Source organism: Oncorhynchus keta, chromosome 11 (genome assembly GCF_023373465.1).
Source record: "Oncorhynchus keta strain PuntledgeMale-10-30-2019 chromosome 11, Oket_V2, whole genome shotgun sequence".
Classification (NCBI taxonomy): Eukaryota; Metazoa; Chordata; class Actinopteri; order Salmoniformes; family Salmonidae; genus Oncorhynchus; species Oncorhynchus keta.
In genome coordinates this window covers 27,492,830-27,508,120 of record NC_068431.1, presented here as the reverse complement: position 1 = coordinate 27,508,120, position 15,291 = coordinate 27,492,830, and the positions used below count along the sequence as shown (strand labels likewise).

At 41.2% G+C, this 15,291-nt stretch overlaps 1 pseudogene; it reads right to left on the bottom strand.

Annotated features, from left to right (window-relative positions):
* Window positions 1-3,864: 3,864 nt before the first annotated feature.
* LOC118390667 (probable ATP-dependent RNA helicase DDX10) overlaps window positions 3,865-15,291 on the bottom strand; it is a 115,602-nt pseudogene continuing 104,175 nt past the window's right edge.

Sequence of the window (15,291 nt, the reverse complement as noted above, 5' to 3'; positions counted from 1 at the left end):
ATGTCCACCAGAGCTGTTGCCAGAGAATTGGATGTTCATTTCTCTACCATAAGCTACCTCCATAATTTTAAAGATTTTGGCAGTACATCCAACTGGTCTCACGCAGACCACCATCACATTTCAGCATAATGCACAGCCCCATATCGCAAGGATCTGTACACAATTCCTGGAAGCTGAAAATGTCCCAGTTCTTCCATGGCCTGCATACTCACCAAACATGTCACCCATTGAGCAGCTTGGGATGCCCTGGATCAACGTGAACGACAGCGTGTTCCATTTCCAGAAACTTTGCACAGCCATTGAAGAGGTGTGGGACAACATTCCACAGGACACACTGTTCAACTCTATACGAAGGAGGTGTCACACGCTGCATGAGGCAAGTGGTAGTCACACCAGATACTGATGAGTTCTCTGATTCACACCTCTTTCTTTAAGGTATCTTTGACCAACAAATGCATATCTGTATTCTCAGTCATGTGAAATCCATAGATTAGGACTGATTTCCTTATATGAACTGTAACTCAGTCAAGTGTTTGAATATTGTTGCTTTTCTATTTTTTTCAGCGTAAGTTATGTCAATCACAAGGGAGTCATAGGCAGGGCCTACGCCCATGTAATCTTTGAGCATGATGTGCTGGGAGCTCGAGATCTGAAAGCTGCACCAGGCGAGCCTCAGACATGAAACCACATCCTTCTCCGTGAAAGGCATAACAAGTTGCACCACCGATGCCAATAAAAGTAATAGAATACCTTGAAGTCCCTGTCACCAACTGTGCCCCATTACAAAATTACCGTAACTTTACCAAAAAATGTCCAGAAATCCTGGTTAGAATATTCCTGTCATCAAGAATAAGCAGGACATCTGGGAATCCTTCATCCAGGACTTCTGGAAAACCTGAGAATCTTACCAGAAAGTTGAGGGAATTTTGCAACTCTAGTGACACCTATTTTGATATTACCGTCAATGACATGGATCTTTCATTTCTATCAGGTCAAGTGGCGCTACAGCCGAGCATAGAAAATAAACGAATAAGTCCCCCCCCAAAAGTGGGATGAAGCAATAACAGGTAATGGGACACAGATGGTGACTGGGACTTGAAGGTATTACATTACTGTTGTTTGTTTTGGACCAGTGATGCAGCAATTTATGCTTCACACAGAGAAGGCAGTGGTTTGAAGTAATCTGAGCCTGCATTGGCTTAAAGCCAGAGAAAGGGCAGCTTTCAAAGCTGGAACTGCAGTGAGGGGAAAGGGGGAATAGGACAAGTGGAGACAGAAAAAAAAACATGATGAAAAAGCCAGTGAGAGCCAGAGAACAAAACCGAGAGAGGAGTAAAGATGTAATGGGGGAAACAGTGTGATGGAGAGCAACAAGAGTGAAAAAGAGTACCAACGGGACAGCAAGAGAATATTTAACACAAAAAGTTAAAGGGTCAGAAAATAGAGAGTGGTTTTGGGATCTGGGACAAGCATGTCTGCATAATGTACACTGCCAGTCAAAACTTTGGACACATCTACTCATTCCAGGGTTTTTCTTTTTACTATTTTCTACATTGTAGAATAACAGTGAAAACATCAAAACTATGAAACAACACATACAGAATCACGTAGTAACCAAAAAAAGTGTTACACAAATCCAAATATATTTTAGATTTCAGATTCTTCAAAGTATCAACCCTTTGCCTTGATGACAGCTTTGCACACTCTTGGCATTCTCTCAACCAGCTTCACCTGGAACGCTTTACCACCAGTTTTGAATGAGTTCCCATATACTCTGAGCACTCGTTGGCTGCTTTTACTTCACTCTGAGGTTCAACTCATCCCAAACCATCTAAATTGGGTTGAGATCGGGAAATTGTGGAAGCCAGGTCATCTGATGCAGCACACCATCACTCTCCTTCTTGGTCAAATAGCCCTTACACAGCCTGGATGTGTGTTGGGTCATTGTCCTGTTGAAAAACAAATGATAGTACCACTAAGCGCAAACCAGATGGGATGGTGTATCGCTGCTGTGGTAGCCATGCTGGTTAAGTGTGCCTTGAATTCTAAATAAATCCCCAACAGTGTCAGCAGCAAAGCACCCCCACACCATCACAACACCTCCTCCATGCTTCATGGTGGGAACCACACATGCGGAGATCATCTGTTCACCTATTCTGCGTATCACAAAGACATGGAGATTGGAACCAAAAATCTCAAATTTGGACTCATTAGACCAAAGGACAGATTTCCGACCGGTCTAATGTCTATTGCTCGGGTCTCTTGGCCCAAGTATGTTTCTTTTTCTTATTGGTGCCCTTTAGTATTGGTTTCTTTGCAGCAAATCGACCATGAAAGCCTGATTCACACAGTCTCTTCTGAACAGTTGATGTTATGTGTCTGTTCATGCTCTACAACATCCGCAGAGTACGACCCTGCCTCACACAGGAAGCGGCGCAGATCCTAATCCAGGCACTTGTCATCTCCCGTCTGGATTACTGCAACTCGCTGTTGGCTGGGCTCCCTGCCTGTGCCATTAAACCCCTACAATTCATCCAGAACGCCGCAGCCCGTCTGGTGTTCAACCTTCCCAAGTTCTCTCACGTCACCCCGCTCCTCCGCTCTCTCCACTGGCTTCCAGTTGAAGCTTGCATCCGCTACAAGACCATGGTGCTTGCCTACGGAGCTGTGAGGGGAACGGCACCTCAGTACCTCCAGGCTCTGATCAGGCCCTACACCCAAACAAGGGCACTGCGTTCATCCACCTCTGGCCTGCTCGCCTCCCTACCACTGAGGAAGTACAGTTCCCGCTCAGCCCAGTCAAAACTGTTCGCTGCTTTGGCCCCCCAATGGTGGAACAAACTCCCTCACGACGCCAGGACAGCGGAGTCAATCACCACCTTCCGGAGACACCTGAAACCCCACCTCTTTAAGGAATACCTAGGATAGGATAAGTAATCCTTCTCACCCCCCCCCTTTTAAGATTTAGATGCACTATTGTAAAGTGACTGTTCCACTGGATGTCATAAGGTGAATGCACCAATTTGTAAGTCGCTCTGGATAAGAGCGTCTGCTAAATGACTTAAATGTAAATGTAAATGTTAATTGAAATCTGTGAAACAGTTATTTGAGCTGCAATTTCTGATGCTGGTAACTCTTATGAACGAATTCTCTGCAGTAGAGGTAGTAGTAGAGGTAACTCTAGGTCTTTCTCTCTGCTTATTTGAGCTGTTCTGCCATAATATGGACTTGGTCTTTTACCAAATATCGCTATCTTCTGTATACCACCCCTACCTTGTCCCAACACAACTGATTAGCTCAAACGCATTAACGAAAGAAATTCCACTAATTAACATGGCACACCTGTTAATTGAAATGCATTCCAGGTGACTACCATATGAAGCTGGTTGAGAGAATGCAAAGTGTGCAAAGCTGTCAAGACAAAGGGTGACCACTTTGAAGAATCTTAAATATATTTTGATTTGTTTAACACTTTTTTGGTTATTACATCATTCCATGTGTTATTTCATAGTTTTGATGTCTTCACTATTATTCTACAATGTAGAAAATAGTACAAATAAATAAAACCCTGGAATGAGTAGGTATGTTCAAACTTTTGACTTGTACTGTACATCTGTCAGCCTGCCAGTCCCCCCTCTGTGTGTGGAGCAGATCTCTGGTGAGGCCACAGGGGGCAGAAGGAATTATACATTAATTTCCTTCTAGAATGTGCCAAAGTCATTTACATCTGTGAACAGAAAAATATGAAAGTGGGTTTCAGGCTTTAACCAAGTGAATGGTGGCCCCTGCATCGAGCTAGAATCAAATCATTCCAGTCAAGGTGCAGCATGTTCCATGCCATTATATTACAATAGACATCACTTGGAACGAGATGCAGAGAAACACGTACGCCAAGGAAATGGTTGTGAGATATTACTTTGTCATAAAATGGATGGGTACTTGAAAGGTTATTTTAGAACAAAGAGAAACATTTGAGAAGAAAAGTAAAACAGTATGTGGATAGGTACTAACTAAAGCACTTGTCAAATGTTTTCCATGTTAAATTGCATTTTTTTTTTTACCAAACAAGCACAGGTAACTACAGTAAAACAATCACATGTAACAGTAAATTGTATGTTTTATTTGACAGTTTGGGAAATCTCTAATGTTCCCAAAATAGTGGGGAACATCCAAATAATGACGACAAGACATTGAAGAGGATCCTCCATAACACAGTGTTCGGTAAATGTCCTCTCTTTCGTGAGCCCAAGCACCGGATCCCTAGCAGATGCAGGACCAGCTCTTCGTCCTCAGCCAGAGAGAGGCCAGTGTCCAGGGGCTTGGCAGCTGCCTGTTGCCTTGGTCTCTTCCTGCTCCCCTCTGCCTCGTCTTCCTCACCAGAGTCATCGCTGCAGTCACTGAGGCTGCGCTTCCTCATCCCAGCAGCATGGCTTTAAACAAAGAAAGGAGAAAGGTTTCAACAATCAGTTTAGCTCACATCAATGGGAGTGCAGTTTATATTGAGGGTCGGTCTATGGAGATGGTCTTTGAAAAAAAGGTGTTATGAGACATACCGTGGTTCATGGGGATCTGTGTAAAACAGAGGTAGAGGATTGCAACCCTGGGAGGTATCTTGGTTAAAAATCTTCCAATGTTGCTAGCTATTTGATTGCATGAGGCTGCTCAAGATTCTTTGTAATTGAGAGGGATGGAAAGAGGCACCCGTCTCATACATTTACATTTACATTTAAGTCATTTAGCAGACGCTCTTATCCAGAGCGACTTACAAATTGGTGCATTCACCTTATGACATCCAGTGCATATCCATCTGATAGGGGAGATAGCTGGCTCTCTTTATTCAAAGTTGTGAAATGGCCGGGATGATCAGACACCAGCAATGGCGTAATGGGATTAATTGAACAAATGGCCGAAAAAAGTCTAAAACTTGGGGAACACAACTTATCTTTGATTAAGTCAATTGGTGTTGATCAAGGGAGTGGGGAATGATTTATCATGTGAACAGGAAGCAGAGTGAAACACAGTTACTGCTGATAGAGCTGTCTCTCCTATTATCTGCACCTCTGATTGTTGACACCACTGCACCAGAGCGGCGGAAGATGGTAGTGCAGGAAGTACGCCATCAGGAGGAGGCTGCAAGGTGGGCCAAGGCAGTCTCTCTTGCCAAACAGGGACAGTGGACTCGATGGGACAGTGTGGAGAAGAGGAAGATCAGCTGGAAGGATCTGTGGGCCATGGAAGCGAGGCGGTTGAGCTTTTCCATCAGAGCAACATATGACGTCCTTCCAACACCAGTTAATCTTCACCAATGGTATGGTGAAGATCTGGACTGTGCCCTCTGTTCCATGCCAGCCAACCTCAGGCACATTCTCACAGGGTGTAAAACAAGCCTCACCCAAGGACGCTAAACCTTGCGTCCGCCCTGGAGGACAAGCGAGCTGCCACCAACTCCCTACCACCCACAGCAGCATCACACTCCTTACGGACTAACTTTGTCCGCGAAGGGGCTAAACCACCGAAGAGCGGCTCTACACCATCACAGCGAGACCAGCTGCGCTTGGCCCGCGACTGGAAAATGCTAGCTGACATTGGCCGGCAATTTGTGTTTCCTCCGGAGATCGCAACCACCACCCTAAGACCTGACATGGTGCTCTGGTCCCGTTCACTCAATAAGGTCTTCATCATTGAGCTCACAGTACCCTGGGAAAACTCAGTAGATGAGGCTTATGAGCGAAAACATCTGCGCTATGCTGATCTAGCTGCCGAAGCACGGCATCATGGCTGGAACACAGAAGTCCGACCAGTGGAGGTGGGCTGCAGAGGTTTTGTGGCAACATCTACAACCAGACTGCTTAGAGACCTGGGAATTAAGGGCCAGAGCCAGCGTTCGGCAATCAAAGCTGTCAGTGGCTCTGGATGAAGAGGAAAGACCCCAGCTGGGCCCCCGAAGTGAGAGGGCCAGGAGGTATGCGGTCAACAATGCTTGACTCAGGGAGGAGGACGCCCCTGCCATGCATAGTCCCATGGGATGTTGGCTATCAACAACAAGGCAACTCCTATGACTAATTGGGAATGGGACGCAAGCATAGGATTGATCACCCTGTCGCTGGCCGCCTTTGGGGAGGGTGTATAGTGTGAAAGGCCGAAACACCCTAGGAACCAAAGGTACACTACTGACGATGCGCTCCCCAAATTTCACCACGCTCACTGTTCAGTAACATCTCATCCTGTGTTCTTGGAATCTGACACTCCACAGCTCAGGGGCTGGGTGGTGAGCACTAGGAATACAAAATGGCTACCATGCATGCAGAACCCCATTGTGGGTCAATTCATTAGGGCACACTGTGGAAAACGGTTCACAATGGAAATATAAAACAAGCATTTTTTTGTTGGATGGTACCGCCTCGTTTCGCCTGTTTCTTCCAATTAATGTATAATGCGTTACTTTTAAAGTAACCTTGCCAACCACAAACATGCAGGCAAGTGCATTTTCTTGACACAGTCTTTCCGCTAGCCATAAAGAGGAGTAATTTCACCCAAAGTAAAAATGAAGGGGAAAACAAGTGGTACATTTGTCTTGCTTTGCTGTTTGTTAGTGCTGACAGGGTGGTTCTCTCTAACCTTAGCCCCTGGTAAAGACAACGTGAGCCCAAATTAAGAACTTAGTTGGTAGAAAATCTGTTTGGTGCACATAGTGAAAACATGACAATTTGGGGAATGGTCCCACCTGATCAGAGTAAATTGTTTGCAATTTTAATCTATACTGAACAAAAATATAAAACGCAACATAAAACATTTCTACGACTTTGCTGAGTTACAGTTCATATAAGGAAATCAGTCAATTTAAATAAATTCATTAGGCCCTAATCTATGGATTTCACATGACTGGGCAGGGGCGCAGCCATGGGGTGGGCCTGGGAGGGCATATGCCCAGCCAATAAGAATGAGTTTTCCCCCACAGAAGGGCTTTAGAGACAGAAATACTCCTCTATCCCCCCACACCCCGACGATCCCGCTGGTGAAGAAGCCGGATGTGGATGCCCTATGCTGGTGTGGTTACACGTGGTCTGCGGTTGTGAGGACGGTTGGACACGGCTTATGATAGAGATATTAACATACAATTCTCTGGAAACAGCGTTGGTGGACATTCTTGCAATCAGCATGCCATTTGCAAGCTCCCTCTGAACTTAAGAAATCTATGGCCTTAATGTCCCCAGCACAAGGTGCACCTGTGTAATTACCATAGTGTTTAATCAGCTTCTTGATATACCACACCTGTCAAGTGGATAGATCATCTTAGCAAAGGATAAAATGCTAGCTAACAAACTTTGAGAGAAATAAGCTTTTATTTCAGCTCATGAAACACAGGACCAGCACTTAACATGTTGTGTTTGTTCAGTATAAAATAGCTAAAAGAGCAGCAACAATAGACTTCAAAGATCAAACATCTGACTCATTCTTCTGGCAAGTTTTTAATTTACCCCTTAACTGACCCCTGTATCATGCTCTTATCGTAAGTGTTTTTCCTGTAGACTCAATTGAATTCCAAAGGCCAGCAGGTCTCATATAGTAGTGTGTGTAATACACTCCTGGGCGCCATCACACACCAGCCAAGCTGTGTCTTCTGAGAACAAGAACCTGACCAGGGGAAAATAACATGCCCTATAGAGCTACATGTCTATGATGGAATAATTGGTAGTGTATCTTAAATAAATACATCTTTACAGAAGTTCCAAAGGTAAGGAAAGCTCAGAATGTCCTGTACAAGCTGGCTGGTTGTAAATGTTGGTGTATACATGACTGCAGTCATATGCATTTCTGCATGGATTGTTTAGTTCAATTCAGGGGTTGGAACCAAAATTATTTACATATCATTTCGTTCAGAACTACAATTATTTTCATTCCATTCCACTGTTCTGACCTGTATAATAAAGTTCTGAACCGGATAAAACCAGAAAAAGTACCGGTTTATATTGTTCCTTTCTATTCCTTTTTTAACTTGTTAAGTCAACAGTTTTTACAATTAGCTCATTTAGCTTATTAAATGATTCCACCAGTCAATGCAGATTGAGCAGCTTTCCATGGACCAGGCAAGCTATTTGTTATTAGTAGGTGTATAATTACTTTACTGAATTGCATAATTATGTGCTAGCTAGATAACTACACTGAACAAAAATATAAACGCAACATGAAACTATTTCAAAGATCTTACTGAGTTACAGTTCATATAAGGAAATCAGTCAATTTAAATAAATTCATCAGGCCCTAATCTATGGATTTTACATGACTGGGAATACAGATATACATCTGTTGGTCACAGATACCTTAAAAAAACAAATAGGGGCATGGATCAGAAAACCAACGCAGCGACACATCTCCTTTGCATTGAGTTGATCAGGCTGTTGATTGTGGCCTGTGGAAAGTTGTCCAGCTCTTCTTCGATGACTGTGCTTAGTTCCGGGATAATGTCGGGAACCGGAACACGCCATTGTACACGTCGATCCAGAGCATCCCAAATATGATCAATGGGTGATATGTCTAATGAGTATGCAGGCCATGGAAGACCTGGAACATTTTCAGCTTCCAGGAATTGTGTACAGATCCTTGCGACATGGGGGTACGTTATCATGCTGGAACATGGGGTGATGGCGGCGAATGAATGGCACAATAATGGGCCTTAGGATCTCATCACGGTCTCTCTGTGCATTCAAATTGCCATCCATAAAATGTAATTGTGTTCATTGTTCATTAGCTAGTTAATTGTTTACAAACAAATGAGAGAATGTGCAAGAAAGCTAAACAGCTACCCAGCTAGCTAGATCACTGCCTAGGCTAGCTAGCTAGCAGAACCATGTCAACAAATGACTGCTGTCTGAACACACACAAATATGATTTGGTCACTTGTAACTTGCTGTTTGGACCGTCAGTACTCCAAAACAGATTTGTCTCGCAGTGTGAACAAGGATTAAGTCTGTTGAATCATTTAAGGCTTTTCTCCAGTGGATGCACACAGAACTGTATATGGTGGTATATAATGTATAGACTGGAATGGGGTTAACAACTGATAAGAGGGAATGTTTCATATGTTATGGCCCTCACGTCAGTCATGGCTTAAGTTGTGTTGCAAACGTAATTCATTCAGAATCGGTGGGACGATTCCCCAACATCTAATGTTCTTACTATCAGCACCAAACAGATTTTCTACAAACTACGTTTTTAATTTGGGCTCAGGTTGTGTTCACCAGGGGCTAAGGTTAGAGAAAACCACCCTGTCAGCACTAACAAACAGCAAAGCAAGACAAATGCACCACTGGTTTTCCCCTTCCTTTTTACTTAGGGTGAAATTACTCCTCTTTCTTGTTAGCAGAAAGACTGTCAAGAGAATTTGCTTGTCTATATGTTTGTTGTTGGCAAGGTTACTGTTAAAAGTAACTCGCCTCACCTTATATCCTCACAACTTATCAGCTTATACTCCAGAGTTGTATGTTTTCTGTATTTATATTGTATGTTGATTATGTTTCTGTATTCTGTTTGTACATTGTCTATCGATGGCAGCAACTATTCACCAAGTCAAATTCCGGGTATGTGTATTGGTTGGTTTATTCGGATCCCCAGTAGCTTTTGCCAAAGCAGCAGCTATTCTTCGTGGGGTCCACAAAAAAACAAGACAAGTAACAAAACACAGATACACAGGCACACAAATCTAAAATACTACGGTGGCCTCCTGAATTATTGATCCTGTTCATTGCTGTTTGTCAGCTATATCTTACACTCAAAATATCATATGAATCTAACCTTTGAGTTAAAACATTTAAGAAAGAAATGGTCATCAAGAAATAATTATACTTAACAAAAATATAAACGCTACATGTAAAGTGTTGGGTTACAATAATAGATCCCAGAAATGTTCCACAAGCACAAAAAGCTTATTTCTCTCCAATTTTGAGCACAAATTTGTTCACATCCCTGTTAATGAGCATTTCTCATTTGCCACGATCCATCCACCTGACAAGTGTGGCATATCAAGAAGCTGATTGAACAGCATGATAATTACACAGGTCCACCTTGTGCTGGGGTCAATAAAATGGCACAAAATTGAGCAGTTGTCACAATACAATGCCACATACGTCCACATTTTTGAAAGAGCGTGAAATCAGCCCCCTTTTTTTTAAATGAGCGATCTACATGACATTTAGTGTGAAGTCACCCAGGTACATTTGGGCAAATCGTGAGGGAGACATTTGCATTCATACTACATTTTTTTCTGCAAGAATATCGTCAAATCTGTATACTTGGACTTTGATTGAGCTTTTCCAGTATTAGTAGCCATATTATAAGTTCAACATTTGCAAAACAACCAGTTTTCATAACTCTGAATATTCTTATAATTCTTGTCCAAAAGGAAAAGCCATGCTGTCGTACAAGGTTAGTAGCTATATTTTCCGAAAGATAAAAGCTTTCCGGATACTCCCATAAAGCCCAGCTCATTGGCTATCTAGCTAGCTTCGTTTGACCACAATTGGTGCTTATTTGACAAAGTTAGATTCGTTCAAGTGAAAACCGTCCGTGTCATCGGGGTGCCATGAAGGCGTCGCTCTCTGAACAAATATGGTGTCCTATAGGATATACTACACCCCTAATGATATAGTGAAGTCTCGTTACATTCTAGGATCTCTGAGGAATACATACTAATGTGATTTGACTGGTTGAAACAATGTTTAGGGTTAGATTTTCACAGATTCCATTCTTTGCTAGGACATGAAAAATGATTTTATCTAACAAAACGACACTTCATGTTATCTCTGGGACCCTGTGGATGATAAATCAGAGCAAGATTTCAGAATGTAAGTACACATTTTACCTTCAGAGGTAAATTTATCAAGCCTAACGCGGTGATAAGTGTTTTGTTAGGAGCTCACCTCAAACAATTGCATTGCCTTTTTTGCAGTAATAGCTACTGTAAATTGTACAGTGCAGTTATATTAACAAGAATTTAAGCTTTCAGCCTATATAAGACACTTGTACCGACATTTGTTGTTTCTCTAAAATCTGCGATGGTGACACAAGGCCCTGCATTAACTGTCCCGTTGACGGGATGCCAATTCCTAAGAAGTTTTGAAGTCCTGTTTCACTAGGGTATAAATATGAGGTGACACTCCCTTTGTCCTTTACCATGTTGATGGATGACTGACAACACAAATGAAATAAGAAAAAATGTTGTTAGCCTTCACAAATCAGGTAATGGCTTTAAAAAGATAGCTATATACCTGAAAATACCCATCTCCACTATTAGTGCAATAAGACATGTAAAACAACTGAAGTAGTGATGAACCTGCCTGGAAGAGGACACAAGTGTATTTCGCCCCCACGCACAGTGAGAGGGATGGTTCAAGTGGAAAAATACATCGCCAGGAATCACAGTTGGAGAATTGCAATAGTTGATTACATCTGGTCTCCAAAACTACAATAACACCACCTCCATGCCAAAAAGTTATTTGGAAGGGTTGCCTGAAGAAAGCCTCTGCTGTCACCAAACCACAAACGTAAGCGGCTGGAGTTTGCTAAATGTCTTTGAACTTTGATTGGAACCAGAGTTATCAGACTCCAAAACATCCACGCAGTATTGTTTTTCCTCGGGAATAGAGTTCAATACACATAGGTTGACAATAAATGTGGCTCAATTCACAGTCCCACAAAATAAGAGCTACAATGCTAATGTTATATGGGTGTCACTGAGTAGACTGATACCCCATGTCATTGATCCAAAATCCATAAGTAAGGCTGTACAGTGAAGTAAGTACACCCCCAATACAATTCTAAAGTATAATACATCCAGTGTGATTTCAAAAGATTGTCAAATTAACAAATGATTGTCTTTTGTTGATTTTATATAACATTCCAACCTCATTTAGCATGATCTATTTAATTATGGAATAATTATACTATTTGTATTCATTTGCGTCACTGTCAATTACATACTTTTATTCTGAAGGCTAACCGCAAAGTCCACTATTGTTGCTAATCCTTATTGTGGCTAGCATCACATAGATGGTTCCGAAACAAAAAATTAAATCAAATAACGGTCTTATAAATTAAGGTTATTTTACATTATGACACCTAGCTATATAGTTAGGTAGCTAACTATAGCTACTGAAACATATGTCATTTTGCTATGTTTTTGGGGAAGAACATTTGTTTGCATCCATGACCTAGCTAGCTTTTTTTATGACCAGCGCTGTGGGTGCTTGAGACAACTTTCCCAGCATCATAGCATATGTATTAGAGGTTGACCGATTAATCGGAATGGCCGATTAATTAGGGCTGATTTCAAGTTGTCATAACAATCGGAAATCTGTATTTTTGGGTGCCGATTTTGCTGATTCTTTAAAAAAAGTTGTATTTTATTTTTTTTATACCTTTATTTAACTAGGCAAGTCAGTTAAGAACACATTCTTATTTTCAATGACGGCCTAGGAACAGTGGGTTAACTGCCTTGTTCAGGGGCAGAACGACACATTTTCACCTTGTCAGCTCAGGGGATTCAATCTTGCAACCTTATAGTTAACTAGTCCAACGCTCTAGTATATATTTTTAAACCTGCATATTTAGCTAAAAGAAATCCAGGTTAGCAGGCAATATTAGCCAGGTGAAATTGTCACTTCTCTTGTGTTCATTGCACGCAGAGTCAGGGTATATACAACAGTTTGGGTAGCCTGGCTCATTGCGAACTAATTTGCCAGAATTGTACGTAATTATGACATAACATTGAAGGTTGTGCAATGTAACAAGAATATTTAGACTTAGGGATGCCACCTGTTAGATAAAATACGGAACGGTTCCATATTTCACTGAAATAATAAACGTTTTGTTTTTGAAATGATAGTTTCCGGATTCGATCATATTAATGACCAAAGGCTCATATTTCTGTGTGTTATTATGTTATAATTAAGTCTATTATTTGATAGAGCAGTCTGACTGAGCGGTGGTAGGCAGCAGCAGGCACGTAAGCATTCATAAGCATTCATTCAAACAGCACTTTCGTGCGTTTTGCCAGCAGCTCTTCGCAAGCACAGCGCTGTTTATGACTTCAAGCCTATCAGCCTAATGGCTGGTGTAACCGATGTGAAATGGCTGGCTAGTTAGCGGGGTGCTCGCTAATAGCGTTTCACATGTCACTCGCTCTGAGACTGTGTTAAGAAGCAGTAAGGCTTGGTTGGGTTGTGTATCGGAGGACGCATGACTTTCAACCTCCGTCTATCCCGAGCCCGTAACGGTAGCGATGAGACAAGATAGTAGCTACTAAACAATTGGATACCACAAAATTGGGGGGAAAACGGGGTAAAAATTTAAAAAATAAATAAACAAAAATAAAATAAAAAATACTATATTAACTACAACCTAAAACCTCTTACCTTGGAATATTGAAGTCTCATGTTAAAAGGAACCACCAACTTTAATATGTTCTCATGTTCTGAGCAAGGAACTCAAACTTAGCTTTTTTTACATGGCACATATTGCACTTTTACTTCTCCAACACTTTGTTTTTGCATTATTTAAACCAAATTGAACATGTTTCATTATTTATTTGAGGCTAAATGGATTTTTATTGATGTATTATATTAAGTTATATTATATATATATATATATATTATATATATTATATTAAGTAAAAATAAATGTTAATTCAGTATTGTTGTAATTGTCATTACAAATAAATACATAAAAAATAATAATAATAAAAAATAAAAAAAATCGTCTGATTAATCGTTATTGGCTTTTTTGGGTCCTCCAATAATCGGTATTGGTATCGGCGTTGAAAAATCATAATCGGTCGACCTCTAATACGTATCGGTGAATCATTGTGACATATGAAATACGAGTGATAGTGTAATCAATGTGTAATAACTACGTAACAAATTAAGTAACGCGTTAAATTATTATGTGACGTTCAGTCATATTCAGGTCAACAAGCTTATTTGACACGTCAGTGTTATTTGACGTGTATCTTTTTTGACACGCAAAGACCCAAACCACGTTCCATAGAAATCCTGGTTGAGAAAGAAACGACTGAACAAATGAACAACAAAACAGCACTGCAAGTAAGTGAAATAAATACGTTTTGATTATGTTTTACTGGTAATGGAGACATACGTAAATGCCAACAAAACACATTTTTGGTCAGCGTGGTGTGTGTAACCTTTACTTAACTAGGCAAGTCAGTTAAGAACAAATTCTTATTTTCAATGATGGCCTACCCTGGCCAAACCCGGACGACACTGGGCCAATTGTACACCGCCCTATGGGACTCCCAATCACAGTCGGATGTGTTACAGCCTGGATTCGAATCAGGAACTGTAGTGACGCCTCTTGCACTGAGATGCATTGCCTTAATTTTAACACACACACATGGACGCAGTGGTCTAACTTTAACTGAACAAGAATGCTTAAAAAGCCGCTTAAATGGTAAATATTGGTTATCGGTATACATTCTTTTGGCAAGGAAAACATTGGATATCGGTAATGGCCAAAAAATGTATATTGGTGCAACACTAGCTGGAATCATGGAAATAGGATGATTATTCTAATTAAATAGTTAGAATACAGTGTTGTTTGACATGACAACGAATGAAAATGCCAGGGAGGAGTTCTTGTGACAGGGTAGGAACCAAAGTGTTCTTTTTTTCCCTTCTTTTTTTAGGAACCACAGTGTTAATAAGTGTTTCCTAGGGGACCCTACAATCTTTGGCTTGAAAGTTCTCTTAACTACTTCATGTAGGTAACCTATTCATGCTTTGCATATTCCTGTTTGATTTATTAAATACTGTTGCACAAACAACATGCTGATTTATGTCTACACCATCAATGGTTTTATCAGGCTGTAGAGCTAATTACATTTGCTCTGACATGTATAGCTAACTAACTAGCTATTATCATTAGCAGCTAACAAGATTTAGGCTCAACTTGCTAAGAAAAGACAAACTAGCTGTTTGCAGATGTGTTTCTTACAAACTAAGAGTAATTACAGAATGCTAGTGGATTTAATAAGAAACAAAGTGAAAACAACAGCAACATTGTTGCATGTGCGGCATTGACCATGCAGACTGAACGCAAGTGTCTCCTGGTCAAGGAACAACAAATGCGCTCCTTGAGTGACGGGGACGGCTCGGTCTGTGTGGAAAGCAGCATGGAGAAAGGAGAGATGACTCAAGTAGCGAAGTAAACTATAAAAATGAATGTTACACATGGCGTATCACATGTAACAAACTAAACATTCAAATACCGTTATGGAAGGTG